This window comes from Brassica rapa, chromosome A02 (assembly GCF_000309985.2).
Source record: "Brassica rapa cultivar Chiifu-401-42 chromosome A02, CAAS_Brap_v3.01, whole genome shotgun sequence".
In the NCBI taxonomy this organism is placed as follows: Eukaryota; Viridiplantae; Streptophyta; class Magnoliopsida; order Brassicales; family Brassicaceae; genus Brassica; species Brassica rapa.
This window is the reverse complement of record NC_024796.2, coordinates 14,837,071-14,849,189: the sequence shown is the minus strand read 5'-3', so window position 1 is coordinate 14,849,189 and position 12,119 is coordinate 14,837,071. Positions and strand designations below refer to the sequence as shown.

General features: G+C 28.7%; 1 long non-coding RNA gene across 1 annotated transcript; it reads right to left on the bottom strand.

Moving 5' to 3' along the window:
- Nucleotides 1–879: 879 nt before the first annotated feature.
- On the bottom strand, nucleotides 880–12,119 carry LOC117131750. The gene is made up of 2 exons (XR_004455083.1): nucleotides 7,541–12,119; nucleotides 880–7,380 (listed from the first exon to the last, which is right to left on the bottom strand). It is a non-coding gene; the product is annotated as an uncharacterized LOC117131750 (long non-coding RNA).

Here is a 12,119-nt window from a genome sequence, read left to right as displayed (position 1 = left end):
TTCCAATTGACTAATTTTATATACTTTATGTCTCATTAGGCTAATTATTTTCAAAATGACAATAGTACCCTTAATTTGAATTATAAATTCGAAATTACAATTAACAAAACAATTGTCAAATATTAAAATATAATAAATAATTAAAGTAATTAAAATAAAAAAACATTAAAATCCTAAAAAAAAAAACTAAACCTATACTTTATGTCCCACAAAAAAAATTCTGAAAAATTGAATTTATTCATATATAGAAACTGAATATTTCCAAATATTTTATTTTCATATATATAGTAATGTGTAGACTTTGATCTCTATAAGTTTTAGATTTACAGTAAATCTGTAGAACTCGTTTTCTACAAGTTTTTATATCTATAGTAATGTGTATATTTCAATTTTTACGAGTTTTAGATTTATAATAATCTGTAGATTTCGATTTCTACATATTTTAGAGCGATAGGTTAAGTGCAGAATGTGTATTATAAATATTTTTAGAGTACTATTATCTGCGTAGATCACGTATCTAAACTAGGTGTGGGCGGTCGGATACCTTTTCAGGTTCAGGTCTGGTATTTTGGATTTTTGGGTATTTTCGTATAGAGGTGTAGAACCCGTTTGGGTATTTTTGAACTTCAGGTCGGGTTCGGGTATTTTCAGTTCGGATTCGGTTATTTCGGATCGGGTTCAGATATTTAGATTTGAAAAAATATATTAAACTTTTTATTTTCATTTTTCTTGTATTTAAAAATATAAATTTCACTTAACTAATTTTTATTTTTAATAGATTGAATGATTAATAGATTTGGACATAACATTTTGAAACTAAAAAGACATTAGTTTGGTTATTGTTTTTAAATTTTGGATATAACTTTTTGTTAATTCTTGAAATAAAAAGTTTGACATGCATTTTAAGTGAGTAAATCATTTTCTCTGTCATTGTATGTACATCATATGAACTTAAAATATATGTAGTATCAATATAAATATTTTATATAAAATGAGAGATGTAAACTAGAAATATAAGGTTAATTATACATATGTTTGGTTATCTTCGGATATCACCCGTTCGGGTTCAGGTGCGGTTTCGGATATCGGGTAAAATGTCCACCCCTATTCTAAACATAATAGATTCAATGAAAAATGGATATCATTTTCTATTTCGTAGAATGTCAATTCTACTTTATGTAGAACAAAATCTGAAATTATGATTTAAACATTTTTAAAACTGGAAAAATATCACTAAGTTCATATAGGTATTTCATCAGTAGTTACTATTATTTCCAATCTTTTTTGTTTGTAAAACTATTTATTTAATTTATTTTCTAAAATACTAAAGAGCCTTAGAGACAAAAATGGTACAAAATAGTAATTAGTCTAATCGGACATAATTATCATTTTTTGGCATAGAAAACAATTTTCCCTTTGAATTTTATAATTCTAGCAAGAAGGATAAGGGATACCACAAGTTACTAAAACCATGTGAACATTTGCAGATGTAACATACTGAGAAAACAATGGATTTTGTATGTAACCACACAAACACGACTCTTCTTCTTTCAGTTTTCCGCAGCATTCAGCGGACGGTTGACTTCCGGATTGTAATGCTGGTATGCATGTTATATGTTCTGTCGAGTTGCATGCCACTTTCTCTTCCAAGACTTCTTTGGTCGGAGCTGAAGCCGATACAAGGACTATCACAAACGCGATGCATACTACTCCTGTGAACTTCATGTTTTGGAAGCATAGCGACCTTTTCAACCAAATTCTAGTTATTATTATTTGTTTTAAGAATGTGTGAGATGTTGTTTTTGAAGTCTTGATAGTTAAGCTACTTATATAGATGGAGGCTGGAGTAATATTTGTAAGAGGCTGACGTTTTAGGTAGTGTATTTTGAAGTTTTGACTGTAAGCTTTTTGTATCAATGCGAAACATGTTACTTTGGTACTCTATGCGAGACATGTTCCTTACAAGAAAACTACATAATAGGAAAATATTATCAAATTTTGCAAAGAGTCATATATAATATCTAACTAGTAACAAATGAAAATATATGTTCATAATAAACCATCAGTGCTAATTTTTTTTCTTCTAAAATGTTAATATCATTAGAAATGAAAAAAAGGAGTTTGCAAGAGTTGCAATCCTACAGTCAATACTTCCAAGCAAAAAGAATAAAAACAAGGAAGCATTAAAGTGAAAACAAGTTAAATAGGTAAACGCTATACATACTTAGGCTAGCCAAATTGACAAGAGAGAAGTAAACTTCCTCCTGCCTCGTCTTCTTAGAATTATGTTCCTCACTTCTCGATCTATTATCCTGAATACCGTAGCAGCTGGATACAGAGTATGGTTGTGGACGATATAAAAGTTAAAGAAAATATCTGCATGGACATGTGGGTCAAAATCTAGTATAACACTAAAATATAAATCATATATATTTAAAACATTTATCAAAATTATACATTTATAAAATAACAAATACAGCTGTACGGATGTACGGATCAAACTCTAATATAGTTGTTATAGTAAGTCAAATTAGGCGTAACCAAATAATGATAGTATGATGATGGTAAGAGGTAGGTTTGGTGTAAGGGGTAAATCTATCGGTTGAATTTGAATCCGGTCAAAAAGTAAGGGTCTATTGTTTCGCAAGATGAAAATAGAGCTATGTTTTTGACTTTATTAAAAATTTAGAACTCTGGCTAGTTATTATTAGTACTACTAGATTTTTTTTCCGCGCTACGCGCGGATAATGGCTAAAACAAAGTTTCCGATCATTTTTTTACATATATTTTTATTGTTTAACAAAACTTATAGTTGAAAAAAAAAGAATGTTAGAGTAAATAGAAAAAATAGTGATTGATAGAATCATTGTAGTTAACCAAGTGGTTGTTTGATAAGTACTATTAGTAATGAACAAAAGTTTTACAAAATAATGTTTTTATAATTTTTTTAACAAAAAAAATCATTTTATTTTGGTATAAATAATTGTATTATTTTCAGTTGTTGTTTTATATTTTCCATTCTCAAAATGTTGGAAGAAAATAATCACTATCATAATCTGAAAAACATTTAGGGTATATCTAACTAACAAAACTAACTATACATATGAATTGAATTTTATGTAAATTTAACATATTAATATAAATTTAAGATTGTATATATTTTGTTGTTATCAACAAAGATTTTTTTTAATTATTTATAAAGTGGACGATATTAATTTTATCCCATCAATATTTTGGAAACTGGATCGGATATTGGCTCGGTATTTTAATTGAGTCAATAGTCGGACCGGTTCTGCCGGATTTTAAAATTTAATATAATTTAAGTTTAAGTAACTATATATATTTATAATTATAAAATTATTATTTTTAGAACTTATATTTTTGTTAGAATCTAAAAATGATATGAAAATAAAATGAAAAGTTCTAAATAATATAAAATATATTGAAAACTAATTTATTTAGATAGATATTAAAAGCTAATATAGATTTTTTTTATTAATGTAATCTTGTTAAAACATACAATTATTTTTAAATTGAATTTTTTTAAAGCAACGAATTTAATATCGATCTGCATCATTGGTTTAGTGAGTGTGACCAAGTTTTAAGCGAATTTGCCGGTTTTTAGCACAGTTTAAATCCGGCTAAAAAAAAGTTTCCAATCATTTTTTACATATATTTGTATTGTTTAACAAAACTTATAGTTGAAAACAAAAGAAATAGAATGTTAGACTAAATAGAAAAAAATAATGAATGCTAAAATCATTGTAGTTAACCAAGTGGTTGTTTGATAAATACTATTAATAATGCACAAACGTTTTATAAAATAATGTAATTATATTTTTTTTTTATCAAAACGTTCATTTTATTTTGGTATAAATAATTTACATAATAATTAGTGTAATTTTTTTCAGTTATTGTTTTATATTTTCCATTTTCAAAATGTTGGAAGAAAATAATCACTATCATAATCTGAAAAACATTTAGGGTATATCTAACTAACAAAACTAAGTATACATATAAATTGACTTTATATAAATTTAACATATTAATATAAATTTAAGATTGGTTATATTTTGTTGTTATCAATAAATTTGTTTATTTTAATTATTCATAAAGTGGACGATATTAATTTTATCCTTGCCACCAATATTTTGGAAACCGGATCGGATATTGGTTCAGTATTTTAGTTGGGTCAATGGTCTGACCGGTTCTGTCGGATTTTAAAATTTAATATAATTTAAATTTAAGTAACTATATATATATGTATAATTATAAAATTATTTTTTTGTATAACTTTATATTTTTGTTAGAATCTAAAAATGATATGAAAATAAAATGAAAAGTTCTAAATAATATAAAATATATTGAAAACTAATTTATTTAGATAGATATTAAAAGCTAATATAGATTTTTTAATGCAATCTTGTTAAAACGTACAATTATTTTTAACTTGATTTTTTTTAAAGCAACGAATTTAATATCGATCTGCATCATTAGTTTAGTGAGTGTGACCAAGTTTTAAGCGAATATACCGATTTTTAGCACAGTCTAATTCCGGTTAGAAGAGTGAGTCACATTTCAACCGGTAGGTTTGGTTTTCCAAACAATGCTAGCCGCGGACCATCGCTTTTAACAACCAAACTACGTAATCATTTTAGAAGTAAACATTCATTATGAACTTATGTCAAAAACCATATACATATTTAACCAAGTTGTGTTATTTATTGTTTTTAATCATTTTTCAAAATTTCTAGTGCCATCGATTTTCTTATTTTTTAAGTTTCCAAGGGCTCTCCAATCTGAACCAAATGGTATGCATGGAATAGATCAAAATATAACTTTATAGCAAAGACATAGAAATCAGTGTGTCCACCATAATTACACATTTAAGAAAAGATAATCATTTGAACAAAAAAATACTAATCTTCTTTTGTTCAAACAGAAAAGATAATCTCGTTATATATAAACTTTCACAGGTTGAGCTTGTTGATTCAACTTGCATAATGGTACACTATCTTCTCTGTTGGCTCACAACCAAAGCATCTGAAGACTCCGTTTTGTGCTTTCTTCATTTTACTCTGTTTGTTAAATTATAAAACACGAGTAGATGTGAAGCATTTTTTTTTGTTGAACTGTCCTGGGTTGATCAACCATCAAAAGAACCCGTCAGTATAACTTCTGAGGCTGACTTAGGCTGTACTGTGGATGCAGTTCAGAGTAGCCATAAAGCTCTCCTAGCATGATATTTTCTCTGTTTCTCTTGTACAATCATTTGTGTCTCTAACAGAAAAAGAAGTTGACCAATATTGTGAGAGACAATAGCATAAGCTTCCTCTTTTTGGACATCATCAATGAGCAAAACATATCCATGAAATTATAAACCAAAAATAAGCCAAATGCATATTACTGATAGAATCGTTACTATTTTAACAGGAAATTATGTAGGGAATAGAGAAATGTTTCGAGGTCCCATCTGGTCGAGCAATTACATTCACAACTTTATCAGGATGAGACCTTAGGGATTGAAGAACAGAATAAAATTCTGACTGAAGATTCGGGAGGATGAAACAACATTCCATGCTTATTTGCCATGTTCCAGAAGATACACTGCACCTGAAAGTAAACCTCTTTATCGTATAATCCAATTTATAAATCAAGAGATAAGAAAAGACTAATGAACCAGTCAAATCAATCTAGAGGAAGAAGAAGAAGAAGATTACTGAGCAGAAAGCCGACTTAAATGCTGATAAAGTTGAACCTCAAAATCAGGTAAAGTAGCTTTTCGTGATTAGATTCTTGGAGTCGCTATAAACTTTCACTTGGGTGTCAAAGGAGAAAGCCAGTGGGCCGACAGCTCCAGTAATGGTTTCATTGGTGGAGATAAGCCACATTGTTGGCATTTTCACCATGAAACAGAGCTTTTCTCTGCTCACTTCCTTCAAAGTTTTTGCAGTCCAAGCATTAGCAGTTCCCAGAACAAAAAATGTTTGCTTGAAAGTACTCACAATACTTCTTAAAACATCCTGATTTCTTACAGTGACAACACAACTTCACCAATATCCTCCTACAAAAGAAAAATCTCTCATTGTACCTTAGAAGCTAAAAGAACTCCCCAGCAATCTAACATAAGTTCACAGAAGTCTTCCAACAATATTGAAAATGTAAATGCTTTTTTTTTAAAATCAGTAGCACTGCTAATCCTCAAACCACGTACTCTTTTATCTTTAACCCCATGTGGACGGACTGCTAGCAATTTTCGACCTGAACGCATTTAGATTCCATTACCGAGTTGCTTCAATATCTCAATCTTTCAGGTTCATTGTCAACGTTGTTTGAACGATTGACACAGTTACAACCATCACAATATGTTCCGAACACAAAGCTTTCACCGTAACTGAAAAGATACATGAGAGTGTAAGTTTACAGAGGTTCAAAGTAAAGTCGAACCAGAAACTATAGGAACGACAGCAGGTAAAGGGAAAATATGAACATGCAATAGCTTGAGTAACCGTAAAGATGAATGGGAAGACTTGCAGTTTCAAGCAACGTCCGTGCGTACAGTTACACTGCTAACTTACAATATTTGAGTTAACATCATCTCATCAGAACCACCAGTGAAGATTGAGTTTTAGGTCTTTTCTTATGCAACATAAGTCTAGAGACGTGGAACAACGGACCCAAAATACATCAGAGTGATGAAGAATTGTGCTTACTTCCAGAAACATACTGAAAGCTGCCACAAAAATCAAGGGTTTTAACATAAGATTGTTAATAAAAGGTTAAACGTAGGGATCCTATCTTTTGCAGACTAAAAGACCTGAAAATCTTAAAGCATACTTAGAGTTTACTAAAAGTATACAATTCTCCAAGGGCAATATCTTCCTGTAAAGAAAAAAGACATGAGCAGGAACAATAAAAGATGATAAACAGTGCAATGCGATCCTGATATATTTTGCAACAGTCTGATCCTTGAGGTGATGAATTAAGGGAAGCATTTTTACCTTTTATCAATTGTCTTTTTTTTTACACGTCTGCTATGTTCCTCTTTTCTCTTTTTGGTGGATTTTATCATGAAGTCTCCTCAGTTTCATATTATCATACTTGAGCCTGCTCAAACTCAAAAATGATAACAATATTAAAAGTGAAAATGTATGATAACAAAAACAAAAACCTTTGGAAGAGGAAAACGCACTGAGGAAGCAATATTTTTAAGGAGAGAACAATAAGTTTCCTCACAACAACCAAATGGTTCAGAGAAGTTGTGTAAGAGACCCCTACGAAAACCTTCATTTTTTTAGGTTTGACTTTCCCCCATTAAACCTTGTTAGCAAGCCTTCCGACTCTCTCTGCTGAATCATAAGTGCACAAAATCACGGCTTTCTGCTAACAAATCAGATTTTTATTTTCATGTTCAGAGACAAAACAAAACAAAACAAAACGCTCTAATCTTAGTGCTTAATTTGAATCAAATAATTTTACCATGAAACCATCAGAGAGTTCAGAGGAGAGAACATCAATTAGATATTTAACATACAATTACCATGGTAACAATGCCCACACGGTAACTTCTTAACGGTTTCACCAATCACCATCCCATGTTTACACACAGCGAAAACAACAACCTTCATCATCTTCATCAGAACAAACCTCGAAAGTCTCCAACGCCTCAATCGTCGATTTAGCAGCCAGCGGTGCTCTTCTCCTCCCACCACCTTCGCCACCGTCTCCTTCCGCTAAATTCTGGAGCAGCGCCTCCTAACCAGCTCCGTTGTCGACGTAATCAGCCGCGTTTCCTGAATTATCCTTGATTGCCATTAGAATCTCGGCCCAATCGAGAATCCGGTTCTCGATCGCGTCGTGATCGGGAACACCTCCCCTCGATCTTCTTCCTCCTCCTCTTCCTCCTCATCGTGTTCATCCTCATCTTCGATTTCGTTTCTGCTATTAATCTCCAACCCTCCTCGTCCTCCGGTTACGTCCGGTTATCGATGGCGTCGTGATCGGGAACACCAGGTAACCAGACTCATCAGATAAACCTCATTTGTGTAAATCGAGTTGTTCTGAATTCACTGGTGAAAGGTTTTATTAAATAAGAGGAAAAGAAAGAGAGGTGAAAGAATCGGCAACGCTCAAAGAAAATGGAGAAGTGGAGAAGACGAAACATATCGACAGTTTTTGTGTTGAGTAAGTGACGTGGTAAATTAGAAGCATTTGATTGGTAGAAATTTTAGTCTGACGTGGATAGCCTCCCTACTCCTCATATAACCCTTTTAATATAGTATAGATTTCCTTTGTATGACTTTTAAAATAAACTAGAGATTGATTCGCATTCTCGTGTGGGTGTTATAACTTTTACTTTTTTTTATATAATTGGTATTTTGTTTTCATGATTAATACTATATATTTTATATGTGTCATCATATAATTAATTGTATAATTTAAATATTTTTAGGTTCCTATACATCAGAATCGAATCCGAAGGAGATCAAAGTGGTATTCCTTAGAGATGGAAAATCTGACCGCCGGGTTTTATTAATTTGCAAATTATTCCTGAACTAGTTAAAAGAATGAAATTGGCTGATATTATGACGATACTCGGTAGCAAATCGGGTAATATAGTTACTTTTGGTTATTTGATATTTTTAAATTAATATGGTTACTTTTGGTACAAATATCCTAACATGTTTCAAATACATTAGTTTTTGGATATTTTTAGGTTTCTATACATCAAAACCAAATCCATCCGGACTTGGGAAGACCCGACTCTAAACCCATAAAACCCGAATGAAGACTAATTTCAAAACCCAAAAAACCCGATACTCAAAAGAAAACTCGTAGTTGAACATGTTACTCGAATGTCCATACCTAATTGATTATGTAAGCAAATAAAAAGAACTCTTTGTCAACCATTTTGAATTCTTGTCACAAATAAAGCAATTTCATTCAAATATGTCAAATTATTATTGTTAATATGTAAAACAAATGCTGTTGAAATATTATAATAAAGATAATTAATGAAGTAGTTAAAAGAGTGAGAAAAGAAATGTAAGAGTACACACAGTTTGATTCCCATTGGCCATCCGAGCTGTCTTAAATGGTAAGAATATGTAGCTGTTGCGGGACTTGTGGGATTAGTTGGTTGACCTCAGTCGCCGGATACAAACGATTATCAATAAAAAAAAAAGATATCTATTTTGAACTTCTGTAATAAACAATGTCGATTTATTTAGAAAATATAATAAATGAAGTGGTTAGAATTAATTAAAAATGGAATAAAAATATATAATAAATCAATTAAAAATAGAAAAGTATTGTTTTGTACTTCAGTTTTAATAGAATACAAGATCTTGACCCGCACATCCGTGCGGGTTTTTTTCCTTTCTAAGCTAAAATATTTTAAATTTATATAACAAATTTATCAAAAACTTGGTGTAATTTAGTGTTATATTTCTATAATACCTATGTTTATGTGACTTATATATTATTACTATAAATTTTGTAAATTTTTTATTTATGTAAAAATTATTATGTAACAATACTATTTTATATTATTATGGTGCAATACTATTATACATAATATATTTTTTATGAAAAATGCTTTTTTTTTATGTAGATCCAATTTAATTTAACTTCAATAACTGTTTTTTGAGATACTGGTAAAAACAATATTTTTTAAGAAAAATTAGCTACAATATATTGTACTTCAAAATAATTTTGTAGTAGTGATCTTATTTGAGAAATTACTTGAAATACACTAATTTGGGCAAAATAGTTTTTATTTTTTAATTGGAAATAGAAATGGATCTATCTAATAAAATAATTTTTAAAATCTTTGCAAAATGTATTTTAGAAAATTAATCATTTAAATTTTCATTACCATTAAAATATATTTAATAATATTTTTTATAATTTTAATTTTTTGCTAATAAATGAAAACTAAATTAAATTTTAATTTCTAATTAAAGTTTATTATATGTAAAAATTTGAACTAAGTACTTATTTTAAGTAAAATTTTAAATGATTCTGAATTCTTTTTAAAAGTATTTTGATAGAATTTTCTTAAAAATATTTATTTGTATTTCAAATAAAAAAATGAAGATATTAAAATCATGTCTATATGAATAATGTGTATTATAGCTCTCTTGAACTCTAGATGAAAGAATACGGTTTCTAATGTTCCTTTTTAATTAAATAGCTGAAATTAAATTAGAAAAATATCACATGTTAAAAAAAAGAAGCATATGTTTAGGAAGGAAATCAGGAAAAGATCTCATTAACCATACATTTACTTAGTTATTTAGGAAAAGAAAAGACTAAAATGTAACCACAATTATTGTTATGATATTATTATGCAAATAGAAAATTTCATTAAAGTAATTATCTAGGAGAATGTCCAATTTAAAAATTCACATATGAAAAAAATTGTGACTTCTCTTTTAATATATAAGATATATAGATAAATAGATAGATAAATAAATATTCTTTCTGAGCAACCGCCCTCACCAATTAGGAATGGACATTTAAGATTGTTAGATAGTTATTACAACATTGGTTAGGTCATCTCAAGTAACATAGCCTTTACGCTTTGGCCATCATTTAACTTCCTACTAGATCATTCTCTTCTTTCTTATTTGCGTTTGTGTCTGTCTCATCCCAGACTACCTCAGTTACTATTTTCAGTCAGAAAAGGATTGTATAGTAAGAGACATTAACTTCTCAACCTAGAACTAGGGCTGTTCAATCTGGTTTAACCAAACCAATTAAAACCGTACCAAACCGAAATAGAAAAAGTGATTTGTATTTAGTAATGCCGAATATTCAGAATATGGTAATACGGAATATACCAAATGGATATTGTTTTTAAGAAACCGCAGAATATGGAAATAGTTTGGTATATAAACCTATCAAACCGAATAAACCAATCAATTAAAATATAGTAGCATAATTATATGTAGATCATATAATATAATTAACGATATATACATAAAATTTATTTTATAGATATGATCTTCATACTTAAAATTTTGATTTCAGTAATTTAATATTTTATTTTTTGTTAAAATTAATTTATTTTAAATTTTTATGAAATTAAACATAAAATAATTTTTTACTTTTTGTTGACAAATATGTGTGCTAATATTTAGTTATTTAATAATATTATGGATTACTAATTTTTCTCATTATTATTCTATAAAAACTATTATTATTATTAACTTAATATTTTTACTAATCATTTTAAATAGTTAAAGAAAAAAAGAAAACATATTCTATTTAAAAACTGAAATATCTTCATGTTATAAAGCTGATATCTTATCATATAAAGTAAAATTCACAAAATCTTATAAAAGATAAATATATTTACGATTTTTTGGTATAAAACTGAATAAACCAAAAACCGACAATATCTAAACCGAACCAAACCAAATTTGATATGGTTATAACATGGTACCTATTTCTTATAAACTGAATTACCAAAAAACTGAAAAACCAAACGGAAACGAACCTATATCCAGATTGGACACACCTACCTAGAACTCTCGTTTATTAACTCTTTGCTAAAAGCCTAAAAGCCATGCATGAGTATACTTGTTTTTTTGTTACTAGTGAAACAGATATAAGGGAAAAATTGCGACGTTGTTCAAAAAAGGAAAAATAGCATATGAAAAACAAACAAATAACCAACGTGAGTTCTTCTGTATCTGTATGATTGGACTTTACGATTCAACATATAGATATAAATATTAGATGCTTAAGTTTTAATTGATTTCACCTAATTTCTCCAATAATAATAATAATTTCATCTATCTATCTATCTATACTATTATTTGCGAAGTAAAATTTTGGAATCGAGCTCCCACGTTAATATCGTTAGAATGGTTAATATCGTTTGTACCCTTAATGAATAAAATGTACAACTAAATTAAAAAAAATAAAAACGAAATTTTAATTTATTTGATTAGATAATTGATTAAAATTAATAATAGTAAGAATTATCCAAAATCTGATAATATAATTTTAAAAAGAGATAATTTTTGTATATATTGTATTGTTATCTGAAAAAGTCTTTTAGTAAAAAGTTAAAAACATGAATTATATATAAAAAGTTAAAAACATGAATT